This window comes from Manis javanica, chromosome 4, assembly GCF_040802235.1.
Source record: "Manis javanica isolate MJ-LG chromosome 4, MJ_LKY, whole genome shotgun sequence".
In the NCBI taxonomy this organism is placed as follows: Eukaryota; Metazoa; Chordata; class Mammalia; order Pholidota; family Manidae; genus Manis; species Manis javanica.
This window is the reverse complement of record NC_133159.1, coordinates 164,747,914-164,768,420: the sequence shown is the minus strand read 5'-3', so window position 1 is coordinate 164,768,420 and position 20,507 is coordinate 164,747,914. Positions and strand designations below refer to the sequence as shown.

The 20,507-nt window shown below is 37.7% G+C and overlaps 1 protein-coding gene across 1 annotated transcript in view; it reads left to right on the top strand.

Moving 5' to 3' along the window:
• Positions 1-1,657: 1,657 nt before the first annotated feature.
• LOC140849252 (serine/threonine-protein kinase TAO1-like) overlaps positions 1,658-20,507 on the top strand; it is a 209,260-nt gene continuing 190,410 nt past the window's right edge. The window contains 1 exon segment of the mRNA XM_073236241.1: positions 1,658-1,754. The gene's annotated coding sequence lies outside the window, so the exon portion shown is untranslated.

Genomic DNA, 20,507 nt, shown 5'->3' with positions numbered 1-20,507 from the left:
TTTCCATTTAGCTAATTAAAATGCCTAACAACTAGGCAAAAGAAGATTATGTAATTCTTTTCTCCATGACAAAGGATAATCAAAGCAGATAAACTGCACATAATCTTTTGACTTCACATGCATTGCTACTCAGATTCAGAGATCAGAAATATATCCTGCCGACTAGAACCAAAACCAAGAATTTTCTTTATCTACCTTGTAGTCTTAGCATTGCCTCTAATTAACTGGATTACTGTAGACAAGTCATTTAACTTCTTTGTATATCATTTTATTCATTTATGAAAATGAGGAGTGTGGAGCTCAAGATCACATGATCTCTAAGTTATCTTCCAGCTCAGAAATTGTGCTGTGTACTCTACTAATGATAACAACAGTAAGTCATGAGTTTTAGTGGTATGTATATTTGGAATCTAATAAGATTGATTCATTTGAAATATATTAAGTACTACTTCTAATGTGTCAGGTGCTGGCAACACTGATAAATCAGACACCTTTGAAAGACTTTAGAATTTATTTGAGGAAAGAGACATAGAATATAAAAATAAATCCAGTTAATATTACTGGTGCTATGGTAGGAGCGTGGCTGAGGCCTGCTGGGGCCTGAGGGAGAGGTTGGTGAATTTTTGATGGCAGGAGCACCAGGAAAAGGCCAGTGATTCAGTGGGCCGGTTATGAAGTCCTGCAGAAGAGCAGTTACAGTGTAGTAGTGAGGCCAGCAGCGTCACTAGTGGCAAAAGTTTGAGGATAAGCAAGTAGCAGTAGTGGATACAGATGGTTTTTTTTTCAAAGGAGCTGGACTGTAAGGAGAAAATAACTGAGGGGATTATAAGAGGCTGATTTTAAATATGGAAGTAAAGGGCAAAATTAAACATTTTAGGGGTAAGAGCCTCTAGAGAGGAAAAGAGTTCTGAAAATGAAGAAGATGAAATTAAGAATGAACTTGAAAACCTGGTTGAGGGTGGACAGCAAAACTGAAAGTTGGATAGATACGTGATAAAACAGCAAAACGTTATTGTGGCATCGAGGAGCTAGATGAATGGCAAAATACAGTTCTTTCAACTCTTCTACATGTTTCCTTTTATAATAAAATATTGACAGGAAGAAAAGGAATATGGGCTGAGAGTTTAATTTTGAATGTAATAGGGGGCACTTGTTCCTTCTTGTGGCAGCAGATGGTAAAGCTCAAGATTCAAGTCAACCTCTTGTGAAATAAGAACCACTCTCACCTGCCAGAGAAGAGGGGCATGTTGAGAGACAGATGGGGACAGAGACTGCTGGCTAAAGAGCAGAAGCCGCAGTGCTCAGGTTAGAGGACATGGAATTGTGCTGGTGTGAGATTGTTCCCCCGTAGTTGCCAGGAGACAGCAAATTAGGAGGGCCTTGAAGAGTGGCTTAAGAAATTGATGAGTAGATGGGGTGAATGATTCCCTCCACTCTTTCCCAACAGTTTGTTCTGCAACTAGTCCCGACCTCTCTGGTTCACTGTGGCGAGTTTGTGTTTTCTACCTCATAGTATTTTCATTTGAATGAATTGAGATAAAAGTAATGTTACAAAACTATGTTATCGTTAACACTTAGTTATTTTTATTATCTTCCTCAGGTACAAGAAGAACGTCCAGAAAAAATACCAGATCTAAAATTATTAGTGGAGAAGAAATTTTTGGGTTTACAGAATAAGAATTCAGATGCAGACTTCCAAAACAATGAAAAATTTGTACAATTTAAACAACAGCTGAAAGAACTGAAGAATCAGTGTAAGTCAGCATGCTTTGCTTTGGTTTGGCTCTTTGAAATTAGGGAACTGATCTGAAAAAAAATCTCAGCTGATTTAAAAATGTTTGCTTATCTGCTTGGCTTTGATCCTCTTTCTAAATTGCTTTTTATTGTTGTTACAATTCTGTATTTTGTCTAACTTTTGTTTCAAATCAGCCTGTGTGTTTCTGAAAGCCAACAGTTTCCACAAAGTGCTAAGAAAATACCCCAGTAGCTAGAGAAAATTACAATGCATTGCCCCACCACTGGGGAGGGGAGTTGGGAACTACCTAATTGAAATAGCAGCAGTGTTTTCCAGATGTTAAACTACTGTGCCATGCTTTCAAACAACCACATTTTGATTATAGTTTTGCTGCTTTGGAGTAGCATGTTTTCTCAGACTATATTTTCCTTCTCAAATATGGCCCTAAACCCTCTTGATCCCTTCTGTCTTTGTGATTCCATGTGATTTTTAAATTCCATGTGATTTTTAAATCTGTTGCCTTCCCAACAAACTTTATTATAACCAGGTTTTTTTTTTTTTTTTTGAGAGGGCATCTCTCATATTTATTGATCAAATGGTTGTTAACAACAATAAAATTCAGTATAGGGGGGTCAACGCTCAATGTACAATCATTAATCCATCTCAAGCCTAATTCTCGTCAGTCTCCAATCTTCTGAAGCATAACAAACAAGTTCTTACATGGTGAACGAATTCTTACATAGTGAATAAATTCTTACATGGTGAACAGTACAAGGGCATTCATCACAGAAACTTTCGGTTTTGGTCATGCATTATGACCTATAAACAATCAGGTCAAATATGAATATTCGTTTGATTTTTGTACTTGATTTATATGTTGATCCCACATTTCTCCTATTATTATTATTATTTTTATTTTTAATAAAATGCTGAAGTGGTAGGTAGATGCAAGATAAAGGTAGAAAACATAGTTTAGTGCTGTAAGAAGGCAAATGTAGATGATCAGATGATCAGGTGTGTGCCTATGGACTAAGTATTAATCCAGGCTAGACAAGGGCAGCAGGACATCCACGGATGCAGAAGATTTCTCTCAAAGCAGAGGGGGTGAGGTTCTGAGCCTCACCTCTTATAACCAGGGTTTTAAATGCACATAATTTTTATTTAAAAATGAGAGTGGGAAAAATTATTTATTATGTAAAAACATTTTCATAGGCAGTATTTTACAGTACATACAGAAATGTATCTTTTCCACACAAGGAAATCCATCCATCCTTTTCTTTTTTCATATAATCCACATAACAATTTTATATAATTTGATTGTTCTTGCAATTAATATCAATTGTGGTTATTTCTTGTACTGTTTTATTCCTTAAAGAATTCAATAGTAAAGGAAATAACTTTTTTTAAACTTTAATTTCACATCTCCTTCATGTGCAAACACATGGAATAAGAATGTTGTATGATATGGTATATAAATTTACTTCATGTCCTTATTTGTAGTTATGTAAGGATTCATATTTTGTAATAGGCTTTCTTTTAAATATAAGCATTTTCTTTAAATTGATGCTGAGATCTCCAAAAATGACTGAGGAAGCAGCTTTACTTTTGTCTATTTTACAAGTAACTTAAGTTTCACAATTTGGAATGTTTTGCAATCATAGTGAGACTTTTGCTTTTACTGTAGATTTAAACAGTAAGCATTTTCCCCCACATCTTGTCTGTTTTCTGTTCTTCACTGAAAATCACAGCTACCAAATTCCTTCTATTATAATAGGCACTGTTCCCCCAAACAGGTAATCACCTCCCCAATAGGAAATAATGATTTGCTAGTGTCTTTCTGATCTAATGATGCTAGTGAATTTCAGTTTTGGTGTTGGTCAGAAGAGCCAGATGTACTTTGTTTTTCTACTTGGAGCCAGTAATCACAAATTATTATGTAGATTTAGCATCTGATCATAGTTCTTGGTTTTTTAGACATTTTATAAGACAGATTAAAGGATAAATGCCCCAAAATATAAATCTTTTCCTTCTTTGTTATTGTTTACAAAGTTAATATTCCAAAAAAGAAAACTATGAAGATTTTTACAATTGTATACTCATGAGAAACACTTTCTAAGTAAGAATATATTATTCAGTAAGATGATAAAGGTTGGAATTGTGATTATTGTTGCCTTAATTCTCCCTAAAATGGAGCAGAGATCCCCCAGGCCAGCAGTATCATTTGGATAGACAGTTAAACCTTATGACAAAATCGATTTATATTGAAAGAAATGCTCCCTTATGTAAGGTTCCCTGTATGAGAAACACTGGAATCAAGATAACTTTCCCTTTTATTTCTCCTAAAATATTCTTTAGCAAAGGTTAAATCTCAAATGACAGAACAAGCAAAATATTAATACTTTTAAAATGCTAAGATATGTATAATTTACTTGCAAAATGTAATTTTTAGTGCATTATTATTAGCACTAAATTTGTACCATGTCTAGTGGATTTTAATCCTTTGGATACAGTGTTTACGTTAGGATGCCCGATTAGCTCCCACAATTTTCATGGAGCCATGTCAGAAGCACTTTAATTTATAAAGTGAATCTGTTTTGAGATATGTTCTGATGGCAAAGAATTATAATAATAATTTTTTTTTAAAGATTAGAAAATACAAGCCAGGGAGAGATACTTGCTTCAAGTTGCCTATTTTGGCAAAGTAGAGGCTGAAGCATTTTTATGGTCTGCATGTATCTGAAAGGTTCTTTGATGAAAATAATCATAATGTTCTCACCAAATTTATTATACAAGAACATAAATTGCATGGGATTAAGTTTTACCAAATCAGGATCTAATCAAAGAATGCCAGGAAGCTCTTAGGTGAGTTGAAGTCAAGGTAGAGATTGAAATCAGGTGGTCTGCCTGGTGGGTCAGGCTGAGGAAGTACCCTGCATATGGCCCGAGAACACTTTGTGCAGCAGGAGTAAGTCAGCCCAGCTTCATCTGCAGCGGGTTCTCAAACTGTCTGATCTCAAGATCCCTTTATATTCTCAAAATCTACTGGGGTCTCTTAGAGACCTTTTGTTTGCATGGGTTATAAGCTATTGACATTTATTATAATTAAAAATCAAAACTGAAGCATTTAAAAAATATTAATCCATTTAAAAAATCAATAAGAAACCCATAACAGGTTAACATAAAGAAATGTAATTGTATTTTCCAAACAAAGAAAGATTAGTGAGGAGAGTGACATTGTTTTACAGTTTTACAAATCTCTTCAATTTCTGGCTTCACAGAAGACAGCCAGATCCTCTTATTTGCTTCTCTACTCAGTCCGTGTGGTCCATTGTTTTGTTTGAGGCATACAAAGAAAATCTGGCCTACATATAGGTAGCTGGACTTGCTGACAGGATCTTGCAGGCCACCCAAAGTTCACACTTTGAGAGTGACAGATCTGGGTCTGTGGGCCAAGTCCACATCCTGCCTCATGCTTTTCTGTGGCTCACAGGCTATGAAGGGATTTTTACAATTTTAAATTGTTGAGGAAAAAGTCAAGAGAAGAAAAATATTTTGTGAGATGTGAAAATTATATAGAATTCAGATTTCAGTGTCCATAAATAAAGTTTTCTTGGAATATAGACTCAGCTCATTTGTTTATATTTTGTCTATGGTTGCTCTCACTATAATGTCAGAGTCGAGTTGGTGCATCAGAGACCAGCTGGCCTGAAAGCTTATAATAATTATTCTCTGGCTTTTTACAGGAAAAGTTTATTGACCTTTGGTCCAAGCCATAATCAGAAACAAGGGGAGTTGTTTTTTTTTTAACTTTAGATTTTTCCATAAATATCATATATTTATCTCAGATACATTCAGAACACTTTGAGTGCCTACTGTGTATTAATCACTGCAGTTGGTGCTCTGAGATGAATAAAAGGCAGAGTCCCTGTACTTGGGAGAAGATGATACATACAAACACGTAATAATATGAGAAACATTGATGACAAATATAGAATCAGAAGCAAAGAAAAAAAAATGCCAGAAGCAAATGTTACATAATGTGGACCTAAATGAAGAGAGTCAAAATAGGAATGCAGGACTTATATGTGTGGCTAATATTTCCAGTCAATTGGTTGAGACTGTGTGGAGCTGTATGTTCAAAAAGATTCTGAGACTGGGTTCAGGCCTAGCAGAAAAGAGTGTGCTTGGAGCATTATAGTAGGGAAGAGAAGGGGCAGTACAGATATCTGGTATTTACCATCCCCAAAATACAAGCATAACAGATACTCTACTACTCTTTTTAAAGATACAGTTACTCTAAAAGTAACATAATTTAGTTGTGCACATTCATTTCCGTTAGTAGTTTTATATGCCTTGTGGATATTACCAGGCACTCTATCCAATTTCTTTGGACCGTTTGCTAATATCTGGTCTAAATCATAATAAAAAACAAGAGCCATTTTTTGTTTTTGTTTTAACTTTAGGTTTTTCTATAAATACCATACCTGGGACCCAGTATCCTGTATATTAGAGATATATTGTGTGCCCCAACTTTCTAGGATTAACCAAAAGTAAGTGAGATACTGGATCTTTGCAAACTCTAAAAGCTTACTTTAGATTTAATTATTATTCAGAAAGAACCTGTGCAGTATAGTGGACAGTATGTGAGCTTAACCACCAGATCTGAGTTTGAGTCACTTAATATGTAGTCTGGTCTCTATATGCATGCCACTGTTTTTCTTAGTTCTTATTTTTGGAGTTATACAAATCAAAATTGAATGAAGATAATTCTTAGAATTGGTGGCAGTGATAACTGAGTTAGGGAGTAATTTCAGGAAAAAGAATTCTGGCAATCATGTTCTTACTAACCCAAGTTGTGAAACCAATTATATGATTTGGTTTAAGTTGTATATAACCAGACATCTTTAGATGAAATTATTTTAATTTCTTTAAACAATATGCTTAGGTAATTTTCTCTCTTCCTAACCTCTTTTACTCAAACTGTCTCCACTATTATAACTCATGGTTTCCTGCAATTTTAACATAAGGAGAACTTAATTAGAATGTAGGGGTACTTCTGTGTAGATACTTTCTCAAGTCATCAAGCAGTTTTCTGGTGTGCTTTATTCATGTACCTATTACATATCTAGTGGGCATCAGAAGTTTTACTGTAGGTCAGCAAGGCAAAAATTGGGGGCATTAGGCAATAATTTGATATTTAGAAGCCTTCAGAATACACGGTCTTTGCTTTGTGGTCAAAAACAATTGACTGTGTGAATCTAAGTATTAAAATAATCTGATATGAAGTATAGTTTTGTTGGTACTTTTAAATGCAAAAATAAATGAGAGCATTTCTGATTATTAATGCAGATTTCTTTTGAGAGGGCATCTCTCATATTTATTGATCAAATGGTTGTTAACAACAATAAAATTCTGTATAGGGGGGTCAATGCTCAATGCACAATCATTAATCCATCTCAAGCCCAATTCTCGTCAGTCTCCAATTTTCTGAAGCATAACGAACAAGTTCTGACATGGTGAACGAATTCTTACATAGTGAATAAATTCTAACATGGTGAACAATACAAGGGCATTCATCACAGAAACTTTTGGTTTTGATCACGCATTATGAACTATAAACAATCAGGTCAAATATGAATGTTTGTTTGATTTTTTTTTTTTTTTTTTTTGAGAGTGCATCTCTCATATTTATTGATCAAATGGTTGTTAACAACAATAAAATTCAGTATAGGGGGGTCAATGCTCAATGTACAATCATTAATCCATCTCAAGCCTAATTCTCGTCAGTCTCCAATCTTCTGAAGCATAACGAACAAGTTCTTACATGGTGAACGAATTCTTACAGAGTGAATAAATTCTTACATGGTGAACAGTACAAGGGCAGTCATCACAGAAACTTTCGGTTTTGATCATGCAATATGACCTATAAACCATCAGGTCAAATATGAATATTCATTTGATTTTTGTACTTGATTTATATGTTGATCCCACATTTCTCCTATTATTATTATTATTTTTATTTTTAATAAAATGCTGAAGTGGTAGGTAGATGCAAGATAAAGGTAGAAAACACAGTTTAGTGCTGTAAGAGGGCAAATGTAGATGATCAGGTGTGTGCCTATGGACTAAGTATTAATCCAAGCTAGACAAGGGCAACAAAACATCCACGGATGCAGAAGATTTCTCTCAAAACAGGGGGTTGAGGTTCTGAGCCTCACCTCTGTTGAGCCCCAATTTCTCACCTGATAGCCCCCCTGCGACTGTGCCTCTCTTAGGTTGTTCCTCCCTTGAGGAATCTTACCCGTCTCTGGCTAACCAGTCATCTTCCGGGGCCATACAGGGAAATGTAAAGTTGGTAAGTGAGAGAGAAGCCATATTGTTTGCAAAGGTTAGCTTTTTACTTCTTTGCAGATTTATGCCCTGTGGCTTCTATGCCCAGCACTTGTCTGGAGGTATCTTTACCACCTGGAGGAATTATGATACTCGGTAAATTCGATATGAGGCACGAATTCTATTTAAGGGTTGTAATTAGGAAGGAAGAAGAAAAGCTATAGAGGTAGCATATGGAAGAAAACATGGGAGGATTGATTATTTCTTTGACATATCTTCTTGTAGAGTACGTTAAGCATGTATAGGTTTTAAACTACTAACTAACTTGCGCTCATATATTAACATAATAGGAATACGGTGACATAAACAAAGCAAATCTATAATTACCATCCATCTCCAGTGAAGCCAAGAAAACCATTTAGGCACCCAAGGTATTTGTGAAAATTTGTCTATGATATGATGGATATTGTCCAACTGTACTTGAACAGTCTGAGAGAAATCAGACAAATTAAAGCAACCCATTTCTGGGATCTGTTCACATCCCATATGTTCTTTTAACCATAGATAGTCTATAGTCATAAGATTTTGCAGTGCTACAACTTGCACCCCTCCCAACTCCTGGTTGAGTTCCAACAGTACAGATCCGGTCAAATTCGTTGTCTCACTGTATGCACATGCCAGCCTAGACATCTCCCTCCTTATTCCAATGGCAAGTCCAGGAGACAGTGGGGTGGATGCAGCCACAACCGCAGCATTGCCCAGATCCCTGTGGAGGCTTTTTGATGATCATCCCCCGGCACGAGTCCTCCAGAGAGTGCTGATGCCGGAAGCTCCTCCTCATATCGTATCTTAGTTCATTTTCTGGGTATCCAAGCTAGGCCTTGATCTTCTGCATAGAAACAAGCAGACCCTTTGCCCACACTTTGACATGCCCTCTATACCACTGTGTAGAACTCATTGGAGGTCAGCACACAGGAACTGCTTTTTTTTTTTTTTATTAAGAGAAAGGAATATTATCAGAAAAGAGTACCTCCATAGCTGATCATCTGACACCTTTTAAGTGATCAACATTAAGGATATTTAAAGCATGTGTTGATCTTTGATTTACCAATAGTTTTATCCTATCAAGGAGTAATCCCCCTTTTCTTTCTTTCTTTCTTTCTTTTTTTAATCTTTAATCTACACTTACATGGAGAATACTATGTTACTATGCTCTCCCCTATATCAGGTCCCCCCTAAAAACCACATTACGGTTACTGCCCATCAGCTTAGCAAAATGTTGTAGAATCACTACTTGTCCTCTCTGTGTTGTACAGCCCACCCTCCCCTTTCTGCCTCCCCCCCCATGAATGCTAATCTTAATACCCCCCTTCTTCTTCCACCCCCTTATCCCTCCCTGCCCACCCATCCTCCCCAGTTCCTTTCCCTTTGGTACCTGTTAGTCCATTTTTGGGTTTTGTAATTCCGCTGCTGTTTTGTTCCTTCAGTTTTTCCGTTGTTCTTATACTCCTCAGATGAGTGAAATCATTTGCTATTTCTCTTTCTTCACTTGGCTTATTTCACTGAGAATAATACTCTTCAGCTCCATCCATGTTGCTGCAAATGGTTGGATTTTTCCACTTCTTATGGCTGAGTAGTATTCCATTGTGTATATGTACCACATCTTCTTTATCCATTCCTCTACCGATGGACATTTAGGTTGCTTCCAATTCTTGGCCATTGTAAATAGTGCTGCGATAAACATAGGGGTGCATCTGTCTTTCTCAAACTTGATTGCTGCGTTCTTAGGGTAAATTCCTAGGAGTGGAATTCCTGGGTCAAATGGTAGGTCTATTTTGAGCATTTTGATGAACCTCCATACTGCTTTCCACAATGGTTGAACTAATTTATATTCCCACCAGCAGTGTAGGAGGGTTCCCCTTTCTCCACAGCCTCGCCAACCTTTTTTAGTTGTTTGTCTTTTGGATGGCAGCCATCCTTACTGGTGTGAGGTGATACCGCATTGTAGTTTTAATTTGCATTTCTCTGATAATTAGCGATGTGGAGCATCTTTTCATGTGTCTGTTGGCCATCTGTATTTCTTTTTTAGAGAACTGTCTGTTCAGTTCCTCTGCCCATTTTTTAATTGGGTTATTTGTTTTTTGTTTGTTGAGGCGTGTGAGCTCTTTATATATTCTGGACGTCAAGCCTTTATCGGATCTGTCATTTTCAAATATATTCTCCCATACTGTAGGGTTCCTTTTTGTTCTACTGATGGTGTCTTTCGCTGTACAGAAGCTTTTCAGCTTAATGTAGTCCCACTTGCTCATTTTTGCTGTTGTTTTCCTTGCCCGGGGAGATATGTTCAAGAAGAGGTCACTCATGTTTATGTCTAAGAGGTTTTTGCCTATGTTTTTTTCCAAGAGTTTAATGGTTTCATGACTTACATTCAAGTCTTTGATCCATTTTGAGTTTACCTTTGTATATGGGGTTAGACAATGGTCCAGTTTCATTCTCCTACATGTAGCTGTCCAGTTTTGCCAGCACCATCTGTTGAAGAGACTGTCATTTTGCCATTGTATGTCTATGGCTCCTTTATCAAATATTAATTGACCATATATGTTTGGGTTAATGTCCTGAGTCTCTAATCTGTTCCACTGGTCTGTGGCTCTGTTCTTGTGCCAGTACCAAATTGTCTTGATTACTATGGCTTTGTAGTAGAGCCTGAAGTTGGAGAGTGAGATCCCCCCTACTTTATTCTTCTTTTTCAGGATTGCTTTGGCTATTCGGGGTCTTTGGTGTTTCCATATGAATTTTTGAATTATTTGTTCCAATTCATTGAAGAATGTTGCTGGTAATTTGAGAGGGATTGCATCAAATCTGTATATTGCTTTGGGCAGGATGGCCATTTTGACGATATTAATTCTTCCCAGCCATGAGCATGGGATGAGTTTCCATTCATTAGTGTCCCCGTTAATTTCTCTTAAGAGTGACTTGTAGTTTTCACAGTATAAGTCTTTCACTTCTTTGGTTAGGTTTATTCTTAGGTATTTTATTCTTTTTGATGCAATGGTGAATGGAATTGTTTTCCTGATTTCTCTTTCTATTGGTTCATTGTTAGTGTATAGGAAAGCTACAGATTTCTGTGTTAATTTTGTATCCTGCAACTTTGCTGTATTCCAATATCAGTTCTAGTAGTATTGGAGTGGAGTCTTTAGGGTTTTTTATGTACAGTCTCATATCATCTGCAAATAGTGACAGTTTAACTTCTTCTTTACCAATCTGGATTCCTTGTATTTCTTTGTTTTGTCTGATTGCCATGGCTAGGACCTCCAGTACTATGTTAAATAACAGTGGGGAGAGTGGGCATCCCTGTCTGGTTCCCGATCTCAGAGGAAATGCTTTCAGCTTCTCGCTGTTCAGTATAATGCTGGCTGTGGGTTTATCATATATGGCCTTTATTATGTTGAGGTACTTTCCCTCTATTTCCATTTTGCTGAGAGTTTTTATCATGAATGGATGTTGAATTTTGTCAAATGCTTGTTCAGCATCTATGGAGATGATCATGTGGTTTTTGTCTTTCTTTTTGTTGATGTGGTGGATGATGTTGATGGATTTTCGAATGTTGTACCATCATTGCATCCCTGGGATGAATCCCACTTGGTCATGGTATATGATCCTTTTGAAATACTGTTGAATTCTGTTTGCTAATATTTTATTTAGTATTTTTGCATCTACATTCATCAGGGATATTGGTCTGTAATTTTCTTTTTTGGTGGGGTCTTTGCCTGGTTTTGGTATTAGGGTGATGTTGGCTTCATAGAATGAGTTTGGGAGTATTCCCTCCTCTTCTATTTTTTGGAACACTTTAAGGAGAATGGGTATTATGTCTTCTCTGTGTGTCTGATAAAATTCCGAGGTAAATCCGTCCGGCCCCGGGGTTTTGTTCTTGGGTAGTTTTTTGATTACCATTTCAATTTCTTTGCTCGTAATTGGTTTGTTTAACTTTTGTATTTCTTCCTTGGTCAGTCTTGGGAGGTTTTATTTTTCTAGGAAGTTGTCCATTTCTTCTAGGTTTTCCAGCTTGTTGGCATATAGGTTTTCATAGTAGTCTTTAATAATTCTTTGTATTTCTGTGGAGTCTGTCGTGATTTTTCCATTCTCATTGCTGATTCTGTTGATTTGTGTTGATTCTCTTTTTCTCTTAATAAGTTTGGCTAGAGGCTTATCTATTTTGTTTATTTTCTCAAAGAAGCAACTCTTAGTTTCATTGATTTTTGCTATTGTTTTATTCTTCTCAATTTTGTTTATTTCTTCTCTGATCTTTATTATGTCCCTCCTTCTGCTGAGTTTAGGCCTCATTTGTTCTTCTTTTTCCAGTTTTGATAATTGTGATGTCAGACTATTAATTTGGGATTGTTTTTCCTTCTTCAAGTGTGCCTGGATTGCTATATACTTTCCTCTTAAGACTGCTTTCGCTGCATCCCACAGAAGTTGGGGCTTTGTGTTGTTGTTGTCATTTGTTTCTATATATTCCTTGATCTCTATTTTGATTTGTTCATTGATCCAATGATTATTTAGTAGCATGTTGTTAAGCCTCCATGTGTTTGTGAGACTTTTTGTTTTCTTTGTAGAATTTATTTCTACTTTTACACCTTTGTGGTCTGAAAAATTGGTTGGTAGAACTTCAATATTTTGGAATTTACTGAGGCTCTTTTTGTGAGCTAGTATGTGGTCTATTCTGGAGAATGTTCCATGTGCACTTGAGAAGAATGTATATCCTGTTGCTTTGGATGTAGAGTTCTATAGATGTCTATTAGGTCCATCTGTTCTAGTGTGTTGTTCAGTGCCTGTGTGTCCTTACTTATTTTCTGCCCGGTGGATCTATCCTTTAGGGTGAGTGGTGTGTTGAAGTCTCCTAAAATGAATGCATTGCAGTCTTTTTCCCTCTTTAGTTCTGTTAGTATTTGTTTCACATATGCTGGTGCTCCTGTATTGGGTGCATATATATTTAGAATGGTTATATCCTCTTGTTGGACTGAGCCCTTTATCATTATGTAGTGTCCTTCTTTGTCTCTTGTTACTTTCTTTGTTTTGAAGTCTATTTTGTCTGATATTAGTACTGCAACCCCTACTTTCTTCTCACTGTTGTTTGCCTGAAATATGTTTTTCCATCCCTTGACTTTTAGTCTGTGCTTGTCTTTGGGTTTAAGGTGAGTTTCTTGTAAGCAGCATATAGATGGGTCTTGCTTTTTTATCCATTCTATTACTCTGTGTCTTTTGATTGGTGCATTAAGTCCTTTTACATTTAGGGTGACTATTGAGAGATATGTACTTATTGCCATTGCAGGCTTTAGATTCGTGGTTACCAAATGTTCAAGTTTAGCTTCTTTAGTATCTTACTGCCTAACTTAGCTCACTTATTGAGCTGTTATATACACTGTCTGGAGATTCTTTTCTTCTCTCCCTTCTTATTCCTCCTCCTCCATTCTTCATATGTTGTGTGTTTTGTTCTGTGCTCTTTTTATGAGTGCTCCCATCTAGAGCAGTCCCTGTAGGATGCCCTGTATAGGTGGTTTGTGGGAAGCAAATTCCCTCAGCTTTTGCTTGTCTGGGAATTGTTTAATCCCGCAATCATATTTAAATGATAGTCGTGCTGGATTCAGTATCCTTGGTTCAAGGCCCTTCTGTTTCATTGCATTAAATATATCATGCCATTCTCTTCTGGCCTGTAGGGTTTCTGTCGAGAAGTCTGATGTTAGCCTGATGGGTTTTCCTTTATAGGTGACCTTTTTCTCTCTAGCTGCCTTTAAAACTCTTTCCTTGTCCTTGATCCTTGCCATTTTAATTATTATGTGTCTTGGTGTTGTCTCCCTTAGATCCTTTCTGTTGGGGGTTCTGTGTAATTCCGTGGTCTGTTTGATTATTTCCTCTCCCAGTTTGGGGAAGTTTTCAGCAATTATTTCTTCAAAGAGACTTTCTATCCCTTTTCCTCTTTCTTCTTCTTCTGGTACCCCTATCATATGAATATTATTCCTTTTGGATTGGTCACATAGTTCTCTTAGTGTTGTTTCATTCCTGGAGATCCTTTTATCTCTCTCTATGTCAGCTTCTATACGTTCCTGTTGTCTGGTTTCTATTCCTTCAATGGCCTCTTGCATCTTATCCATTCTGCTTATAAATCCTTCGAGGGATTGTTTCACTTCTGTGATCTCCTTCCTGACATCTGTGATCTCCCTCCGGACTTCATCCCATTGCTCTTGCATTTTTCTCTGCATCTCATCCCATTGCTCTTCCATTTTTCTGTGCATCTCTGTCAGCATGTTCATGATTTTTATTTTGAATTCTTTTTCAGGAGGACTGGTTAGGTCTGTGTCCTTCTTAGGTGTTGTCTCTGTGATCTTTGTCTGCCTGTAGTTTTGCCTTTTCATGGTGATAGAGATAGTTTGCAGAGCTGGTACAAGTGACCGCTGGAAGAGCTTCCCTTCTTGTTGGTTTGTGGCCTTCCTCTCCTGGGAGAATAGCGACCTCTAGTGCTTATGCTTGTCAGCTGTGCGCAGACAGGGCTTCTGCTACCTGCCCGTTTGCTATGGAGTTTATCTCCGCTGTTGCTGTGGGCGTCGCCTGGCTGGGGCTGCTCCTCCAAAGTGGTGGAGCCCCGTTGGAGGGGGAGCGGCCGGGAGGCTATTTATCTCCGTAAGGGGCCTCTGTGCTCCCTGTTGCCCAGGGGGTTAGAGTGACCAGAGATCCCCAGATTCCCTGCCTCTGGTCTAAGTGTCCTGTCCTGCCCCTTTAAGACTTCCAAAAAGCACTCTCCAAACCAAAACAACAACAGCAACAACGAAAGAGGAAAAAGAAAAAAAAAAAAGGAAAAAACACATGATTTTCTTTGTCCTCAGGCACCGGTCTCAGGCACCCGCCCACCGGAACCACCACCCTGCCTCCCTAGCACCGGGGTCCCTGTCCCTTTAAGGCTTCCAAAAAGCACTCGCCAAAAAAAAATACTGCTCCGATTTCTATCCACCCGCTGGGAGCCAGGGGGAGGGGCACTCGGGTCCCGCTGGGCCGGGGCTTGTATCTTACCCTGTTCACAGGCGCTGGGTTCTTGCAGGTGTTGATGTGGTATGGATGTTGTCCTATGTCTTCTGGTCTCTATTTTAGGAAGAGTTTTCTTTGTTATATTTTCATAGATCTATGTGTTTTTGGGAGGAGATTTCCACTGCTCTACTCATGCTGCCATCTTGGCTCTGCCCCCTAATGCAGATTTCTTAATCTGAAGATGTTCAGCACAGATTTAGACAGTCTATTTAGGTCATATATGAGATATGCAGCATATAAGATATGGTGATAATGGAATCCATGAGTGAAACTTCAAAATTATTTTCAGTGACAGACATAGGAATTTACTACTGTAATCATAATTATTAAATGGACTTACAGATTAACTTTGTACCTTCATTGTAAGCATACCCAATCTAGATCTCAAAACTGGTAAAATAGGGCGTGGCCATTCACATGACAAAAGATTCACTCAGGATGCCGTTAAATAGTGAGGTCCTCAGCAACGTTAGAATACCCTCATGTCACTACTCCTAGTGGGCTGCTTTTCCCTTTCCTTCAGCATCTGCTCAAACCATCGTGTAGTTCCAGGAAGTTAGGGGCTTTTATGTTTTGCTTACTGCTGTGTTCCTTAAACTCCAGCGTGAAGTCTACACGCACAGTATGTAAAGCACAGGCCCTTGATTGGAAGGAGGATCTTGAGGGAAACCACCATACACTTGTGAGCTTATGCCCTAAGTAGGGAGACACCTGCCCCCTTGCCTGTCTGTTGTGACTGTGAGTGGGTGTGGTTCTTTTGTCAGGCTTTCAGGTTCTTTTGGAAAATCCAGAGATCTAGGTGATTATATTTCCATTACTAGGTTTTTAAAACACTGTGAACAAAGCTATTTGTGACCTGTGGCTTCCCCGTCTCATAATACCATTTTTGGTGACTTGGTTGGCACTCAGAAGAAGGACATCAGCATTAATTTGGCCAACTGACAGAAAATTACGATGTCGTCAGAGAAAATGGTGGCTTTGTTTTCAAGATACTCCAAACTAAGGCCAGAATGTGCATGAAATGTCATTTAAGAATATATAGTAGAAGCTTAGTGGGTGCTGTTGCAAAGAGATGGAGATTTTATGGAGACAGGACAGGTCTGCGAGCTCCTGGCCCACATGAAGGTAAACAGGGGGCCGTAGGGAAGATTAGCTCCTTTGAAGGCTGGAAGGGCATGTGTGAGTTTTGAAACCTGCAAGGAAAGAAATGAGAAAGAAACACAAGTGGTGCCAAGAGGGAAAATGTTTGGCTATGCCTAAAAATATTTTGAGTGCATTTAAACGGGGCAAAGTGATGACTAAACTGACTTAATCCTGATACTCCTCAACACATAAATCTCTTTGTCATAAGGTAACTGTCTATCCAAACAGTGTTCCTTGGCCTGCAATTAACTAAAGCCCAAGACCCTTTAAGGCTGGAATAATTTCTTCTTCATCTCTGTGTTCCTTTCATTCCACACATAATGAGGACTCAGTTAATATTTATAGAACAGAATTACTCAACTAGAAAAAGAGGGTTAGAACCTAGTTAAGGCAGTCTGATGATAGAACTCCTTTCCCTTCAATAATATATTATCAGTAAAGAAGAGAATAAGGGGGAAAGAAAATTAGGATTAGGATCTGAAATCAACAAAAGTTAACAATTTATCTTTGAAAAATCAATTTGTCTTTGAAAAACAGTTATCTTTGAAAAATCCCTGCATTGCTCAAAAAAGTCAACATACATGATTTTGTGTATATAACCTTTTACTTTTTGGTGCAAATGTGTAGTGTACATAGTAAGATACAGTTTTTAATGCCCTAGTATCATTATGCCCAGGAATTAAGTGAATGTGGCTCACTCTAAGTGTGACTGCTAGGAACATTTAAGCAACTTTATAAAAACTTTAGTTTGCTGGCTCTCCTGTGGACAGTTTTATCATCCCTGTGACCCTCAGTTGAACTTCATTTCTTTCCTGATGATGTTGGTAAACCCATCACCGTTCACTTGCTGGATGACCGTGAATTGTTGGTAAATGCTAAAAATCGTAAATTGCACAGGAGAGATTGAGATTGACTTTTTCAGGCTGGATTATATCCCTGGCCTGGGGTCTCATGCTCACTTAGTGAGATTTCTGCCTTATGCAGATTTTTAAAATATTTTTGTGTTTCTTAATACCCAGCTGCTTTCTTTGTGTTTTCCCCACCTTGGAGTTTCTCTTCCCATACATGTTTACTCATCAGTGAAGCTAAATGGTACCATTCCCATCTTAGTGATGAAGTAGGTTCAGAGAAGTTAGGTGACATTCCCAAGGTCACAAAGCTAATAAACAGTGGAACTAAAGGAAAGGAGATACCAGGGATAGAGCAGGAGCATTAGGGAGAGCTGTCTTCTTTCTTCTGTTTCATAAAGTTGTTACTTTCCAGGAATTCTCACATTTTAAGGTAAAGTTGGAGTACCAAGTAAGTAATTAATAAGTGAAGAAGAAAAGAAAACAAAGATTAATTCAAATTAGATTGATCTTATCATAGTGGAGTTTCAAGGCATTAAGTGATCAAGGAGTTTATGCGTGAGAACTTAGCTTTTCTGCATGCCTTTTATATTAAGCAGTAGAGACCCCATCTGTTCTGCCTTCCTCTAAAGTTTGCCCTGGTTCTTTTGAAAATAGTAATAATAAAAGTAATAGCCAGGTTTTGTATAGTACCTACTATATATGATACTTAATAAATGTTTGTTGAATTAAAACTATGGGCATACAACCCTACAGGATAACTATACCCATTTTATGGACTAGGAAATATGCAAAGAGAGGTAATATAATTTCCCTAAAATCGTGAATTCTAAAATTCAAACTTAAGTTTGGGTGACACCAAAGCTCGTATTCTTTCTTCTGTATAGTAAAGCACCAACTCTAGGAATGACTACCATGTGGCTTTCTTTTCTCTCAGTTCAAGCATTTTATTCATCTCTTGAAAAATTAGTTTGTCATAGGACTCCTGAGAGTAAATAATTTTTCTGGGTCTCCCAGATCCTAGATCTGCATTGATGTCCTCTGTTATTTGGGGAATCTGCTTCATCTAGCTGAGAGAGAATCTCTTTGCTTTTTGGAATCTGAATCATTTCCATTTAGAGATCAGGGAGTAGGAATGATATCAGACATAGTAGTTTATTTAGGTGTGCTTCCTATTGATGTCACAGTAGTTCCTAGAGAAACATTAGTTGAAATGAGGCTCAAAAAAGGTAAGTGGTTTGCTCAAGGTCACAAAGAAAGTTATAGAGTGAGATTCAGAAATGGTCTTCCTTTACCAGATACCATGGTCTTGGCAGTGCATTCAGTAAATAGTACCTAAGAATGCCATTTCCAGTGTGAACTGTTGCTATGTTATGGCAAAGAAGAGTAGAATATTTATTGCACTAAAGTTTAGAACAAATTCCATGAAATTTATTTCAAGCATAACGGCAATAATCCCACACGCATACCTCATTTCTCTTAATCCTTGCAACATCCACGTGCAGGAGAAGGATGCATGGAAAGTGCAGCTTCTGTTTTTAGCAGACTGGATCCTGGAGGTGACATACCTACCCAGAGTCTCACAGGAGGTCACAAGGATAACAAATGTGTTCCCAAGGAAAAGGGAAGCTTTAGAATGAGAGATGGCTATAATTAAAGTAATTAGGAAAGAAAGGTTCAGTTATCAAGGAAGAAATGAATCAGCAGCAAGTTTAAACACAAACTGAACTATGGGTGTTTCTCTCGTGGTAGCTTATTTTGAGAGAGTATGATGCCATCCATGCTCAGAAAGCAGCCTGAACCTAGAATAGGAAGACCAAATCCTAAATATTCTGCGGACAGTGCACATCATACTTAAGAAAATAATTATCTTGTCAAATCTTTAATTCCTGAGGTTGGAATAATCTAAGTTTTATAATTGTTAGATGTATATAATGGGTGCCCCTTGCAGTGGATACCTTCCTCTGTTTCCAGCACCTGGCAACCACTGTTTTGTCTTTTTCTCCGTGCAGCTTTAACTTCTCCACAGTGTGGCATACATGGAATCATACAGTATCTAGCTTTTTAAGTGGCTTCTTTCACTGAGTAGAATGCATTTGAGATTCATCCATAGCATTGCTGTTACCAGCCATTTGTTGCATTGTATTTCTGAGTAGTATTCCCTCGTATGGATGTTCCATAGTTTATTTATCATAAGTCACCTTTTGAAGGATATTCCAGTTGTTTCCAGCTTGGGGATAAAGCTGTTATAAACATTCATGTACACATTTTTATGTGAATATAACATTTTATAACATTTTATTTCTCTTGGGTAAGTATCCAGGTATGGGATTGCTGGCTAATAAGCTAAGTATATTTGAATTTAGAAGAACTGACAGGCTGTTCTCCGTTGTGGTGTACCATTCTTCATCCCCATCAGCAATGTATGAGCATTGTGCTTGCCATGCACGCTCGCCAGCACTTGGGTTATTTTGGTTTTGTTTTGAATCTTAGCCGTTTTAGTAAGTACTTAGTAATATCTTACTGTGGATTTAATTTACATTTTTCTAATGACCAATGATGTTGAGCATGAAGTTCCTTTTTTATATTTAAAATTATCATATAGTGTTCATGTTTTCCGATTAGTGTATCTGGTCAGCAGCGGCCCACACCAGCAGCAGCACAGCACCTGGAAGCTTCTTAGGCACCAGGACCTGCTGAAGCCAAAACTCTGGGAGTGGGGGTTGAGAGTTTTATCAGCCCCTCCAAGTGATTCTCCTGTGCACCAGAATCTGAGAACCATTCACCCATCACTGGGTATCAGTATCAGATATGAACCTTAAAATCAGAATTTGGTCCCTATCCCCAGAGATTCAGGTTTCACTGGGTCTGGTGGGGCTCAATTGCGTAAAGCTCTGCCTTTTTTTTAAAAGTTCTCCAGGTAATGCTTAGGTACAAGGGTTGAAAATAATCTGCTAAAGGTTATTTAGCTAGGCACTCTAGAGAATGCAAATCTGGTTTGCAATTCCAGATCCCTTGCAGCTTATTACCTAAAAGTGAAGATCTGTGTGTACATAGCATAGTTGTGGGCATATGTAAGTTACTCAGTAATTATTTGATGAATTAGATTGTATTTTATCTCCTGGAATTGAGTATAAACTAACTTTATTATTCTGTATCTGAGAGCTTCATTTTTATATTCCATCTTATACTTAACGTTCATTCATTCAGCAAGTGTTTATTGACTGTGCTGGGAATACAACAGTGAACAGAATAGGCAAGTTCCTGTGTTCATGGTACCTAGTTAGCTTCTACTTTATCTTATTTAGATGGAAGTGAGTGCATCTCTTACTAAGTCTAAAATAAAGGTATCCACCTATAAGCATAAATGATAG